Source organism: Octopus bimaculoides, chromosome 11 (assembly GCF_046866305.1).
Source record: "Octopus bimaculoides isolate indiv1 chromosome 11, ASM4686630v1, whole genome shotgun sequence".
NCBI lineage: Eukaryota > Metazoa > Mollusca > Cephalopoda > Octopoda > Octopodidae > Octopus > Octopus bimaculoides.
Genome location: NC_142938.1, coordinates 42,092,871 through 42,109,313, shown reverse-complemented (window position 1 = coordinate 42,109,313; position 16,443 = coordinate 42,092,871).

The window sequence follows — 16,443 nt, the reverse complement described above, 5'->3', positions numbered from 1 at the left end:
CCTTAAAATACTATTGTGGATTCTAAATTTTTAAAAGATATTACAGTTCTTTGCTTTTCAAGTTCCTTAGAGAGCAGTGCTTCTCAAACTTTTAGAACTATCGCCTGTTTTCTCTTACTAACACTTTTTTCAACATTTCAAAGACTACCTCACCACCATTTATTTCCGTGTACTAGTTTAACGTGGATGACAGCTTACCACAGTGCTGCCCTACTGTAAGACAAAGCTATAAGCATATGTGGTACATCTTTCCTTTCTTTCCTTTTATCTTTCTTTCGTTCTTTTGTGTCTTTTATATCTTTCCTATATTCCTTTCTTTCTTTCTGGCTAAACGGAAATTAACAATCCATTGCTCACAGATAAATAACATTTAAATGAAATCGTCATTTGAGAGGAAAATCATCATCGTAATCACATCCATCTGAAGAATGGTTTATCTAGTATGTAAGTTAGCCATGGAAAATCAGTAATATTTATCTTTATGTCATCATATATTCACTCTACACAACCTATCGAGTGTTCCCATTTTGTTCGTGAAATCACAAGTTTGTATAATGTATGAAAATGTCTTCTTTAAGTTTTGGTTAAGTTCTTCTTTGTGGAGTTCAAGCCAGTCGCTAACAAAGGGACAAGACTTTTTGAGTTAAGAGTCCTTGGGATTTGTAGCGTTTGTAGTATTTGCAGCGTTTTCTAGTTATGTTGATTTCAAATTATAGCATAAGGCCAGCAATTTCAGGAGAAGGGTTAAATCGATTACATCAACCCCAGCGTTCAACTGGTAGTTATTTTATCGACCCCGAAAGGATGAAAGGCAAAGTCGACCACGGCGGCATTTGAACTCAGAACGTAGAGACGGAAGAAATGCCGCTGAGCATTTTGCCCGGCATGCTAACGGTTCTGCCTGCTCGCCGCCCTGTTCTCTCGTTACATTGCCATTTCATCCATTTCATCAATACGTAATCTATTTATATTTAGAAACTAATTAATTTAACTGTGCATCGTTGTGCGAGCCTCTGTATATATGTGTGTGCATGTGCGTGCATGAGTGTGTTGTGTGTGAGAGAGGGAGAGGGGGAGAAAGAGAGAGAAAACCATTTAAATATTTAACTTCAGTGTGTGTGTACGTACACACAACACAAACATTCATGTATATGAATGTATGCAGACCCACACACATGCACACGCAAACACACACACACACACACACACACACACACACACACACACACACACACACACACACACATGTATATACATAGTTAAGTAAGATTCGGGTAAAAACCTTATAGTATGCTATGCAAAGCTCGTCCACAGTTATTGGTTACCTGATGTCATCTTACAGTGGAAATACTCTTGCTACTGGATATTTATCAGGAATTCCATAGTATCCGAAGAGTTTATATAAATAGATATATAATAGAAAATGGAATGAACGACCTTCATTATTTAAAAACGCTACTATTGTTTCGACATATTTTAACATTTGTAGTACATTGGTGAGATGTGTAATCACTATCATCCATCCAAAGTGTAAAATGCGCCTCCTCAGGTCATTGTTGAAATTAGTCCTTCGTTAGATTCTACCGTATATATACAGAAGGCAATGAACCAAACAAAAAAGAAGTTAGGTAGGTGCCAGGTAGGACTGCAATTCCATCTGGTGGAGTTAGGAAAGGCGGAGGAGATTAAGACTATATCAGTGTATATAGATTGAGATAATCTCTAGGGGAATTTTACCGATGTAGTTTTTTTTTTGGAGCATGTGTAAATGCGTAGAGGTGTGCAAATATGAGAGTGAAGTGGCATGGGTTAGTGGATGTATGGGAGGAAGGTGTATAAGTGTAATTGTATTGTATGTGTGAGGAAGGAGTAGAAACGAGAAGCTTGCAACGGGCACGAGTGTGAGGCCAAAAAGAAGGGAAAGAGGAATGTAGTTTTTAAGATAAAACACTCATGAAAACGAATATATGTGTGTGTGTGCGCGCGTGTGTATGTATATGTATGAATATACATATGTGTATGTATATATGTATGTAATATCAACAGTAATGATATATTCCCTCGTTTTAGATTAATAAAAAATGGTAGACAAATTAACACCGGAAGTATTAAAATATTCAAAAACCAAGTTGACAGACATTGAATGTTTTAACAATAATGGTGGTAGTAGTGGTGGGGTAGTGATGATAGTTGTGGTCGTGGTGTTGCTGGTGTTAGTGTATTGCTAACGAACATGGTAAATGTTGGAAGAATGAAAATTTATCATTGAATTTATCCACATATCAATTTCCTACTTATTCCGATTCAAAGCATTCTTCATAAGCATAAAACTTTTTTGATGACCGCACTCCGATAATTATTTACTTATTTATTTATTTATTTATTTATTTATTTATTTATTCTCGACTAGCTAACCTATCTCAATAAGTGATATCGACAGTTTTTGCATGCTTACTTAGGAAACACAAAGCGTTTACGTACGTATATATGTTATATATATATGTAATTGAGGCTCATATAAAGAGCACTTGTATGAGTGTACGTCGTAATGCACCATCAGCTCCTGAGAGTTCCGTTTACTTGTTGGTTGAGATCTTATCACTTGAGAACTGGAAAATTGGTGTTCGCATTGTTATTCTAGGAAGGTTACACGCCAGTTGTTTTTCACCGGTCAATCCTCATCCATATTAACAACACTTTTCACGTGTATTTACGCTGCTTACAGTAGCAAGCTGTTCTTACCCTGGATATCTATTTACAGTTACTTGGACTGAATTATTTGATAGCCGAATGTCATGAACAGATAATAGATTTTTATTAATGAAGAAGAAGAGGGCGGTAGATTAGTAGAATTTGTTGGGGCATCAATACAGTCGGAGAGATCCCTCCCCTCAAATTGCTAACCTTGCGCCTAAATTAGGAACTAATTAATGAAGAGGAAGAGCACTGCCTATAATCATCGAGGCTGCAGTATCTGTTTACAATCAGGTAGACTGAGCCAATTTTTAGCGGCATTTCGTCCGTCTTCACCTTGTGAGTTCAAATTCCGCTGAGATCGACTTTGCCTTTCATCCTTTCGGTGTCGATAAAATAAGTACCACCGGAGTCGATGTAATCGACTTACCCCTGCTCCGAACTTGCTGGCCTTGTGCCAAAGTTTGAAATCATTATTAATAATCAGCTGTCATGACCAGACACAACTGAATATTAATAAGGAAGAGAAAGAGGAGCACTCGTAACATTTGGGATTGGTTTGAAAGAATAAGCTATTATTAAACCAGTGACTCAACCTCAATGCTAACAACATGATGGACGCCATGAAACACACCAAAATATACGAAGTACTGGCAATTTGTCTGCTGTTTGTCATCTAATCTATCCCTTCGGCCATCTGTACTCTCCATGATACGATCATAAACCATATGACCTAGTTAGTTCTTTGTAAGAAAATATTCTAGCGATGCACGAGACAAAGTTAGTGCTTATAAATCTCGAGAGCAAATATTGAAAGAGTTCAACAATCGCTAGATCGCTGTTATATCTTATTAGCTTCAGTGTTTTTTCCTTATCTTTTTTTTTTTTTTTGCTTAGTTTGGGAGAGAGGGGCGTCCCTTATTACCCTTGTCTTGAAGGTTTCCAAAGCTGGAGGGAAGAAAGCAAGTTATTCCTGAACGGGAATCTGACCGAGACGCTTGCAACAGAGTGAATTCCTTGAAAGAGCAGATGGTAGTGTTAATCTGGTTGATGGATTAAGACTGCTACCATAGAACATAAAACGTAAATGGCCGGAACGAACGCTACAAGGTATCTTATCTGACACTTTAACAATTGCACCAACCTACTGTCCAGGATTAGTACTTTATATCATCGACCCCGATAGGATGAAAGGCAAAAACTAACCTTGGCGGTTTATAATTGCCACAATACAGCGATGGCTCCAATATATTACAAATAACAGTTTACCTTGTATCACACAAGAGATACAGCAGAAAATGAATGCTGTCTATTGCTTAATTAATTATAATTAATTAACTATTTGTTGCTTTTGAGGAAATGTCCGGCCATTTAGTGAAAATAGTAAAGAAATTATATTTGGATGACATGGTGACTGACTGGTAAAGATGCCAAAGTTTAAATCCTGCAACAATCACGGTAATGTGTCTATGACAATGACAATCAGTGATGATCTGTCATGAAAATAGACTTAATATCACTTTGTGGTATTATAGTGTTAAAGAAGATATTGAACTCTAAACAACCCTGTTTCAATGTACAGATTTACAAATCTATCTAAATGAATGTTAAAAAAAAAACAAGCTTAAGACATTAATGTATATACTTAACGACAAATACACACTGTTGCGTGTAACAGTGAACAAGTGAACGGTGAACTCCATGCGAAACAAGATTTTTAAAATGCCTTAGAAACTTTCTCTAATCCCTAAAAGCTAGATAAATAACTTTGCCAAATACCATGGCTTAGAGGCTTTTATATATAAGTCACACACTAAAGATGTAATTTGCAAAAATAAACGTAAAATGTTAGCTCATCAATTCTATTATTCTGATTGGTTTCAGTTTTGTGATAATGCCATAGGGTTTGTCTCCTTTTTTTCTTTTTAACAGAGTTGCTTAATTTATTTGCTTTTTGGTATGTGATATAACTTTCCTAGAAAGCTAATTCAGGTAAGTGCAAAAATAATTAAGGCTGTAACCATAAAAATTCTTAAAAATTTATTAATTGAAATAATGATTTCAAATTTTGGCACAAGACCAGTAATTTTAAGGGAGAGGTAAGTCGATTACATCGTCCCCGGTGTTCAACTGGTAGTTATTTTATCTACTACGAAAGTTGATCTTCGTAACTTGAGCTCAGAACGTAAAGAGCTGGAAGAAATCCTGTCAAGCAACATCCTGTCTGACTAGCTCGCCACCTTAATAATTGATATAATAACCATTTGAATCTACACATTTTCACCAACAAGAAACAAATCTACACCGGTAACATAGAATTCTGGTGTTCTGGGAGTGATGAATTCTTTGAAGGCATTTTGAGATGCAACTTGGTTGTAGAAAACCTTTTGCATGAAACTACCGAGATGAAAAAGTGGTAATCAGTCGGAGAAAGGTCTGGGGAGTGAGCTGGATAAGATGGAGTTTTGTAGCCCATAGCATTCAATTTTTGCTGTATGGTTTGTGGATGCGTTCTTGCATGTCAGGGAGAAGAATCGGTCTGTTTTGATTGGCCACTATTGGACGAAGCATTGCATTTTGTTGATTAGTTGATTTCTCTGCTGTGTTGATTTTGCCTAAGTTTCTACAAATAGTAGTGAAGGATTCCACTTGCTGATTACAAAACAGCGACCATAATCTTTTTTTAATGCAACTTCGGTTTTGGAACATGCTTCGGTGTTTCTCGGTGCCGAACGTCATTGTAGTCGTACATTCATTTTTTATCACATGACACAATGTAATACAGAAATGGATTTTTGTTTTGTATGGCATAGAACGCACAGTACAAACTTCATAATAGAGGTTATTATATATTTTCTTTTGTATTTTCGCGCAGCGCACGTGACAACTTTTAGTCAAGATATTTCTAATGCGCTGCAAATATCAAACAACCACTTTAATGGTCAACGTTTAGTTCTTCAACAAATTCTCAAGCTATTTCAGTTGCGCTCACATAAATAATGGCTCTAATTTGGTCACTGTTAATGGCAGAAAGTCGTCTCCAGCCTTCCTCTTTGCGTTCGCATTATAACATTTTTGGAACCAATGCTGATCTGTGCATTTGTCGACAATTTCTCGATGAAATGCTTGGCTGGTATTGAAGGGTTTAGTCAGACAGATCGACGAGCCCAGAACTTATTTATAAATCTGGCACTTAGTCTATCGATCTCTTTTTACTGAATCGCTAATTTCACACACACACACACACACACACACACACACACACACACACACACACACACACACACAAAAACACATAGCAATTCCGACCAGCATGAACAGCACTCTCAAGGCATCACCAGTTACTCAGCCATAGACAGAAGCATCAAGAACTTATCAAAATATATTAAAAAGTACACACTCCAGAATGCAGGATGGACTTCAGTATCTACCTCGACAACGTGCCACGACTTTCGGCAAGGGAGGTAGAGAATTGCAAAAGACCGATAACAACTGCAGTGACCAGTTAAATTGTACGGGGTCTGGTTTGGTCCAGATCTTCAAATGAAAAAGAACTGGGACAAGGTGACGAGCAAGGTAGCCAATCTCACCCAGAAACAATCCGAGAAAAAGTTGTCTCTGAAAGGGTTGGCAGTGGTAGTGAATTCATATATCACCTCCGTTATATATTACTTCCTGACCGTTGTGCCTTGCCCCGTCCCATTAATTTTAGAATTTGTGTCTATAGTAGAAAGATTTATTATTATCATTATTATATCATTAGACAAAATTGTATTCGTATGTGTGAATGTGTAAAAAATATATATATTTACTCATCCCATACAGTTCACCATTCAGTATATTTATATCACTTGCTGGTTCATTAAATTAGACACTAAACTCTCAGAATGTCAAGTCATTAATTTATCCGTCCCGAACTTAGATACAACTGCAGGGACTCTGCATTATCCAACTCGGCTCTCTTCTTTCATGAGAATGCCCTCGCACTCTTCATCTAATTAATTATCACATTGCTTACAACTTCCCATCTATCACCTAGGCAAATTAAAACAGCGAGCCTCGTCGCCATGGATTGTATAATCTGCTTTACGTAGCATTCGATAAGAGGAGAAAATAAAAAGAAAATGGAATACAAAAGGATACATTATCGATGTTTGTTTTCTATCATTTATTTATTTGCTTACACTGAAACTGCAGATATTGTAACTGATTGAGCTGGAACATTAATGTAATTGCTATAACTTGGCAACAGGCTACTAGACTGGCATGAAACATGCAGTAAGAAAAGTCCCATCCAAAATGAGGCTCTGTGCAAATGAAGCGACCAACTGGCAGAGTTGTTAGAGGGTCAGATGAAATACTATGCAGAGCTTATTCTGGCTCCTCGCCTTCTGAGTTCAAATTCTACTCAGGTCAACCTTGCCTAACATCCTTCCGAGATCTAGTGGACTGACAGAATCGTTAGTGTGTTGGACAGTTTGTCTTACTTGGAATCTCTGAGTTCTGGATTAGAATCACTCTATTTAAGTGGCAGACGTAATTCGACACCCGGTGTAACGCCATTTTCTGGGACTTGGGTGCATTTAGCGGGGTGGTCCATTCTGTTGCAAGCATCCGAATTCAGGGTTCGATTGAAGATAACTTTGACTGGTCTCGGAGACCCTGAAAAGCATCATAGGGGCTGTCTTTCTTCTTGACAAATCGATAACTTCCACGAAAGTTCTATCGCTATTGACGATCAAAAAGAAAAAAAAGGAACTGTCTCTTACAAATTTGTTTGAGTTAAATACATCAGTCTTGGGGTATATTAAAAAATCATTGAGCATAAAAAATTCTTGATTAATTGAAATTTGTCTCTGAGTTGGAGAAAGCAAGCCGAAACATAGCAGCACTTTTCAATAACTCCGAAAGGAAAGATATATTATTTCAAGGAATTAAGAATGTTTTGTCTTGCTGTCTCATAAACATCATAAACATAACTAATGAAAATAGTAATGATGATAAGATAACAAGCACGCCGTTGAACATGTTCTCCATCGGCTAACATACGCTTCAACAAATTTTTCACCGTGTCCAAAATTAAGATATTTATGATAAGTTCATCTTTTGATGAGTTGGTTTAGTTTCACGGCTTAAGAGGATTATAATCTATACTGTGAAGTAAAGCGGCTTTATAGACTCAAAGAATATATCATAAAGTAGCTGCTCTCGTTTAGCTCTCAAGGGACCGGAGGGTATTCGTCACTGAGGATGCATCATAGTCATATATCGAGAGGAATCCTTTGCGGTTTGAATAAATGTAAGAAAAGCAAAGTTTGGAGGAAATATTAACCATTTTTCATATTTTCTAGGGGTAAGCAAATAGGGAATGATAGTTGCTACCCAAAGACAAAAATCGTGTTACACAATATAATTTTCCAGGCACTAGGAAAATATAAATGTAAAAGTGTAACAGTAAATATATGCCTAAAAAAAAACCCGCTAGAGATTGTAAGTAGATCACTACGTGTTTGGTACCTTGTACAGTAATCTTTAACAGTTGACATTTAATGAAAACTGCACTTTAATAATAACTAGCTTACATTTAATGCAGGCATGCGTGGCGAAAGCCTCGTAGCATAAATAGCTTCCATATTTAGACTTAACGCACTTATCACCTGGCGGTAAGTATATATTACATAGAAAAACTAACATGAATGAATGTCAGATAAAAATGTTTAATTAATGCCATTTTGTTTTTGTTGACGGTGTTGTTATTTTGAACTGATATTAGTGGTATCTATATTTAAGGCAATAAAAAAAAAGTGCTGACATGTGGTTTTAATATTACAAACACGAGATGAGTTCGTGATCATTTGTCTTTTGTCATCACATCAGTTCAACCTCTTCAATACTCGCTACTCCGTTGACGTCATTCCGAGCATTGAATCACAATTAACATATTTAGTGAAGAATTAATGAAGTCACATTTCCTTAATTTGAATTCCGAACAGTTCAGCGCACCTAATTATAGGAGCTGACAGGAATTTAACTTTTGGTTGGGATAAGTAATTATATGGTTCATTCTCCCCCAAGCTCGTTTCTTCCCTCCTTTCTCCTTTTCTTTCTTCCTTTGTTTCTTTCTTTTTACATCTATGCGCTTCATCTTTTGATTTACTCAAACATGGATATACATATGTAAGAATGCCTTAAATGATTGGATGTTAATGAAACAAAAGTAAAATGCCTTTTCGTAATACTGATCTAACCTAGTTGAAATGGTCTCAATACTAGCCAAGATAAGATACGTGGTCTGATCAATAAGTATCCGGACTGTTGCTATAGTAACGAAGCTAAAGCACGCAGAGTCAAGCCGCTCGACAAAGATTGACCTTGAACTCTGCTGTGCATGCACACTAAGTTTTAACGTTCTATTTCCCTTCCCCTGTTTACAGCAGTGCTTGGAAGAAAGGTTCGTAGCGTGTGATCGTCACATTGACCATGACAGAAAATTGCGCCATGAATCTGCATCAAATTTTGTCAAAAGCTTGGTGATACCTGCTCAAAGGCCTAGGCAAAGTTTTCAAAAGGTTTTCATCATTCTCGACACAATTAAGGAGATCTTTTGCGACTGAAACCCGAATGTCTTTTTGGTCAGATGAAAGCTATTTTGGCACAAACTTGGCAGACACGCGTCTCATACTCAAATCTTCGGTGATAATGGACTGAACTGAGCCATAACTGATCTGCACATCCTCTGATAACTCACGGATGGTGATTCGGCGATTTCTTCTCACGTATGTATGTATGTATGTATGTATGTATGTATGTATGTATGTATGTATGTATGTATGTATGTCTAGACATGTTCATATATACTTAAATGATAAACTTCTGAAAAGTTTTACAGATTTTTACAGTTCCAGTGATGGATTGGATTTGTAGTCTTCGAACCAGCTTTCTCCTTTCTAGTTCTGAGAAGCCTAATTTCTCAAGATTGGCATTTAGGCAGTGTGCTACATATCCCAAGATCCCAATAATTACAGGTATAAATCTGAGCTTGTAATCTGGATAGAGTAACTGCAGATTTCTCAATAGTTCAGCATAGGTGTTCTCTTTTTCACTAATCTTCAGCTTTATGTTAACATCCGCTGGGCAACTCTACACAGTTTCTCTTCCCTATCCCAAATCATTATATCATGTATGTTGTGCTTACATGTTATTGAGGTTTTCACTGGGACTTTCCACCAGTACTCCTTTTTATTATGAATGGCTATGGCTACACAGTTTCTCTTCCCTATCCCAAACCATTATATCATGTATGTTGTGCTTACATGTTATTGAGGTTTTCACTGGGACTTTCCACCAGTACTCCTTTTTATTATGAATGGCTATGGCTTCTACCATACTGTGGGTTCTTATTTGTTTGTCCTCGGGATTATCCTTCCGACGGATTTCGTTGAAGAGTTTCCTAGCTGCAACGTCATGTCTCATCGGTAGATAATACCGTCATGACATTTTTGAAAAACTGCTTATGATGTGGGTGATATCTTTGGTGTGAACTCCACAAAGTCTGCATCGGTTGTCAAAATTTATTGCTTTTCCTGCATATCTATCCCCTTTGTGCGTCAGGTATTTGGTTGATATTCCCTGTTCCTGGATTGCAAACGCATACCCTTCAAAGTAGGAGGTAGTAATCCGGTTAACGGTCTATGATAGAGTGCTTTGATGATTAACGTTACTATCATCTCGGAGCTTTCTTCTAACATATTCATGCATAGTCTTCTGCTCATATATGCTTTTCCTTTCATCTGATGATGCGTTGCGGTGTAGTCGTGCGACTTTTTGGGGCATGCATTTAAGGTTATCATATAAGGAATATTGCTCAAGAAGCTGCCTTCCAAGTCTTATGATGTTATCAGCCTCATGTATGCAAACTTGGTCAAGGGATGCACTTCGACACTTGGTGATTAAAAGATATTGTCGAAGGGATATGATACGACATTCCAAGGCATTTTGGATCGGTGTTTAACCTCTGGCACCTTGTTTTCGTTTTAGGTAGGGGAGGTCTACGTCACTGTTTATATGGAAATTATGTGTGCTTGTTAGTATTTTACGGGTTTTCACATCAATGGCCCAGATCTCATCAAGCGTCCAATCAAGCAGCCCAAATGTTGGTATAAGCACTTGTACTGCAAACACATTGTGGGCCACTGTTTTATTGGATGCAGAGAGTGCTAAAGTCTAAATTTTCTTTATTCCGCTGTAATATTCTTTTGTGACACGTATTTTGTTACAGGTGCCATTGTACATACCCGTGACATTCCTCGTCAGATATAGGGGAAGCAGTCAAGTCATTGATGGAGATGTTAGACTGGTTTACAGTTTTCCCTTTTTTCAACAACCATATAACATTTATCCTGACCAAACTCCAACCTTACATCCTTTGAGAAGGTTATAACTAGGTCAAAGCTTTTTTCCATCTCGTGCATATTCTTTGCATAAAGTTTCAAGTCATCTACAAAGAAACGGTGTGTAATTTTGGTATTCCTGTTTCCTTGTGAACCAGTGAGATATCCTTCAGACTTCCTTAACATGAATGACAAGGGTTTTACAGAAAGTACAAACAACATCGCAGAGAGGCTGTCTCCTTGGAATATACTTTTTTGCGATACTGTATTCTGTCAGTGATAATTAATTTCTGTTTAATTTCAAGATGGTGGCCCACGATGAAGTCAGGTTAGCTATGACTTTAACTACGTTCACTGGAACTTTAATAGGTTAAAGGACTTCTAGCATCCATGAGTGGGGAACAGAGTCAAAGGCTTTATTGTAGTCTAGTCACATTGAAACTAGGCTCCTCCTATGCTCTCGCACATCTGACAGCACAGTTCTGTTGATTAACAATTGCTCGGCACATCCCCAGACTCTCTTCTTCCCAACTGCTTGCTCTCCTGTGATGATGTTATAGGTTTCATAATGGTCCTGGAAGAAGAGGTTTAAGCATACTGTACATATGTTATACATTAAATTCTGGCATGGAATTGGCCGGTAGTTTTTTGCCATGTTTGATGTTTTGCATTTGGGGATCAATTTTGTCTCTGCCTTCCAAGTCTTATGTTATCATCCTCATGTATGCAAACTTGGTCAAGGGATGCACTTCGACACTTGTAAGTTGTTTGAAGCATGACAACTATTTCGGCCGCTGATTTCCCAAGCAGAAAACAAAATTTCACGGAAGCGCGCTGTTCCTTCGTTTCAGCCATCATAAAAATCAACGAACAGGGGAAAAGCAATGTAAAACAAAGACGCACCACATGGCAGTACGACGCCATACGACGACGCCGGTCGGCAGACTGATGTCTGAGAGTCGTATCAAGTGGCTTCTAGCGGCGAAAACCTAAACTACAATGGGCTTGTTCCACAGATAACGTTTCCGGCTACTTTTGGTTACCCTCTCGTGTCTATATATATATATATATATATATATATATATATATATATATATAGGTTAGTAAATAGTGAGGTTGTGTTAACCGCACGTGGAGAAATAATAGGAAAATGAAAAAAAGTCAGAATGCTAAACTGGAAGCATATTTTAATAAAGATTTCTTCTAACCGGTTTTCATTGCGAAAAGCAAATTATCAAGAAGAAAGAGAATGAAAATGTTTTTTTACAAAGAAGTACAAAATGAAGAAAATAATATATAAAACAATAATATATAAATAAAATAAATATACCCTTACATTATATTGTCTTTGAGCTTTTGTAGTTCAATAGTAGTTCATGTATAAACTGGTAGGAAAAATAAGGATGCATGAGAGTTGAGAGTTTTGTTAGGTTGAATTAACACTATATGAAACCTCACGCCAGAAATTTGGACACCTTTTCCACATCTTTTTAATGGATAACTGGAAAAGATATTTGGATGATTGTTTCATCATATGGAAGGAACCCTATGAAAAACTTCTAGAATTCAAATCCATACTTAATAACATACATCCCAGCATTCAATTCACTATGGAATTCAGCAAACATCATCTCCCTTTTCTTGATCTCTTAATTATAAAAACACCTAATAACCAAATCACAACCGACATCTACCACAAACCTACAGACTCACAACAATACCTCCTTTTTAGCTCATGCCACCCAAAACACACCAAGATAAATATCCCCTTTAATTTAGCTAAAAGAATTTGCACCATTGTCTCTGACCCAACCACTCGAGAAATACGCTTACAAGATCTAAAAAAAACCACTGTTACAACGCCAATATCCCTCCACACTCATAGATCTTGGAATAAAACGTGCCAAGGAACTTGACAAAAACACACTAAAGACCAACCAACATAATAACACTCCCAACCCCAAAATACTTCCATACATCTCCACCCATAACCCCAAAAACATCGAAGCATACACCACAATCAAACAAAACCTCCCCTTACTCACCACAGACCCGAAAATGAACAATATCATTAATACACACAAAGTCCTTAAATGCAAAAGGCAACACAAATCTTTGAAAACATTATTAACCAATTCCAAACTACATACACCACTTCCACCCCCATCAGTTAAAAAATGTGCACGCTCTAATTGTGGTACCTGCCCCTACCTACTTGAAGGCTCTGAATTTACCTTCAAACGAGGAACAAAGTTTAAAATTAAAACCAATTTCTCTTGTTCCTCTGGTAACCTCATTTATGTCCTCACTTGCGCAGGTTGCCAAAACTTCTATATCGGACAGACGATCCTCCCATTGCTTAGAAGAGTAGCTGTCCATAAGGAACAAATAAACCTCCCTCAATACCGCCAAATTCCACTCAGTGGCCACATAGACTCTTGCGCCAGAAACAAAAACCCCAAATTCATTATATTCCCTTTCTATCAATGTAAAGACAGAATCTCCACACAAGAAAGAATCAACAAGGAGAATCTTTTCATAGAGAAATTCCAACCATTTCTTAACACACACACCCCTCAGTGACCTTATTTCTCTATGAACAGACACAAACTTCCTGTTGAAAAAAAGAGTTCATAACTCCAACTAAAAACACTTGTCTCCCCTTACACACACTTCCTGTTTTGACACCACATTTCCCGCTTAACACAAACTTTTAACCCTTTTTTTAAACCTAACAAAACTCTCAACTCTCATGCATCCTTATTTTTCCTACCAGTTTATACATGAACTACTATTGAACTACAAAAGCTCAAAGACAATATAATGTATGGGTATATATTTTTTTTTATATATTATTGTTTTATATATTATTTTCTTCATTTTGTACTTCTTTGTAAAAAACATTTTCATTCTCCTTCTTCTTGATAATTTGCTTTTCGCAATGAAAACCGGTTAGAAGAAATCTTTATTAAAATATGCTTCCAGTTTAGCATTCTGGCTTTTTTTCATTTTCCTATATATATATATATATATATATATATATATATATATATATATATATATATATATGTATATATGTATGTATATATGTATGTAAATATATGTATGTGTGTATGTGTATATACACACACACACACACATACACACATATCTTCTTATATAAGATAGACCTGTGTGTCTGTGTGTGTGTATTCGCTTTTCAGGCGAAAACAGCTACGCAAATTGCATCCATACTTGAGATGCATGAATGATTTGACTTCGGATACATAATAGGGTTTTTAGTTTATTTTATTATCAAAAGCAAATAATATTGCTTTATATATATGAATAACTTCTTTAAAAAGGCTTTTCAACGTCAACTTCTGGTATTGACGTAACAACGGCGAAATTTTTCGTTTTCATTTGCAAAACCTCTAACTTTCTATCTTAATACTTCCATTTCAAGATTTAATTCACTATTTGCAAACAACAACGATAAATTACTGAAAGAAATAAAAATCATGGGAGGGGCCTTTTCGGTAACAAAAAAATTGTAAATATTTTCAGAGGAAAAGGTGTACGATTCAAGGGAATTTTGACTGTTGTTTCTAGCACATCCCAAACTAACCTCCCTTTTCACTTTTGCATCGTCGTATGTATTGATGTTTTTTTTTTCAATATTTTTCTTCTATTAAACACATTTTATGGAACGATGATGCCGAAGTAACGCACGTGTGGTCTATTGGTGGGATATAAGCAACAAAAGATATTGCAATTTAAATTTTTACCTCCACTTCAATCAAGCGAAGCCGTATGTGTGTGTAAGAAAAACATTGGTTAATGTTTACTTTAGTACCCGGTGATAAAAAAAAAAAAAACTAGTGCAACCGGTGTAAAAAAATGTGTATGAAACGAATATGAAAACAAAAATGTGCGCAAACCAACCGGGAAGTGAGGAGAGGACTTTCATAAAATTCACAAGATCCGAGTTTTTCCCTCATAACATTTAGGAAAATGGGTATTTTTTTAAATGAAATTTTATGTAGATACCTTTCAAATGGCATAGATTACGATTATAAAAAACTGTGGGGAAAATCTTTTCCGAGGCTGTGGGGAGAGGACTTTCGGAAAATTCACAAGGTCTGAATTTTTTTCCCCATAACTTTGAGGAAAATGGACATCTTTTAATGAAATTTTATATAAATACCTTTCAAACGACATACATTACGGTTATAAAGAAATTTGTGGGCAAATCTTATCCGATGTGGTAAGGAGAGGACTTTCGATGAGAAAGAAATTCATAAATTATTTTTTTGCTTGAGTGTTTGAAAAAATCTTTTTGAGTAATAGAAAAAGGTTTTTTAAATAATCCCATGTATCATAGTGAGAGAAACAAATTCATAAATATGCTGTTGAATATGGTTTCACTATAGAAAAAAAGTTAAGGGCGATTTAGCTGTTGTTTTTAGCATATCTCACGACCGTTTGATACCTTCCTTATTTGTTTAATATTTTCGGTTAATTACTACAAGTTCTCTCAGTCACCAATAAGCAAGTTAACAAACCTAATGGGTGTAGGAAGATCTGTATTGAATGTCTTAAAGCAAAGGTTCTCAACAGGGGCCAAATGGCCCCCGGGAGCCATTTGGAACTCTAGGGGGCGTTTTGGAGCAAAGGGGCACTAGGGGCGTTAAGCGACTTGAGACGCTAGAGTCTTTGGTAAGTTTAATTTGAAATTAACGAGCAGTAGCCATGTTTTCACATCTACGCGACAGTCAGTTTAAAAAACCATGCCTTTTTGTTTCAAGTTTTCAAAAATTAAAAAAAACACTTTTCCACTTTGACAACAGCAAGCAAATTCCTGGTACCATGTGTAACTGGTGTCGCTAAAGTGAAACTCCATTACGGGATATAAAGAGACATTGGCATAAATTCCTCTGTTCTTTGACCACAATCATAAACATAAATCACACACGCACACATAAGCAGACACAAACACACACACACACACACACACACACACACACACACACGCACGCACATGTGCACACATACATACTTATATTTTTGCTTGAATTCCTGAGAGGAATTTTCATTAAAATACATTGACTTACTTGGATTAGTGTCCTTATCTTGGTTGTTATAATTTCAACGTTTCACCTGTTGTATTTTCCAGCTCTTCAGGTGCCTGCCATATTCAGTAACATTCGTGGTATTTCGTGCCAAACCCATATCTATTAAATCTATAACAGTAGATTATTCACATTCAGTTGTCATTACCAGAGACTTGTATCAGTTATTCCCCTTGTTGTAATGCTGCTCACGCATTCTGCTTGAATCAGGGATTCACCAACTTAGGGACTGAATTCACATCCATCAG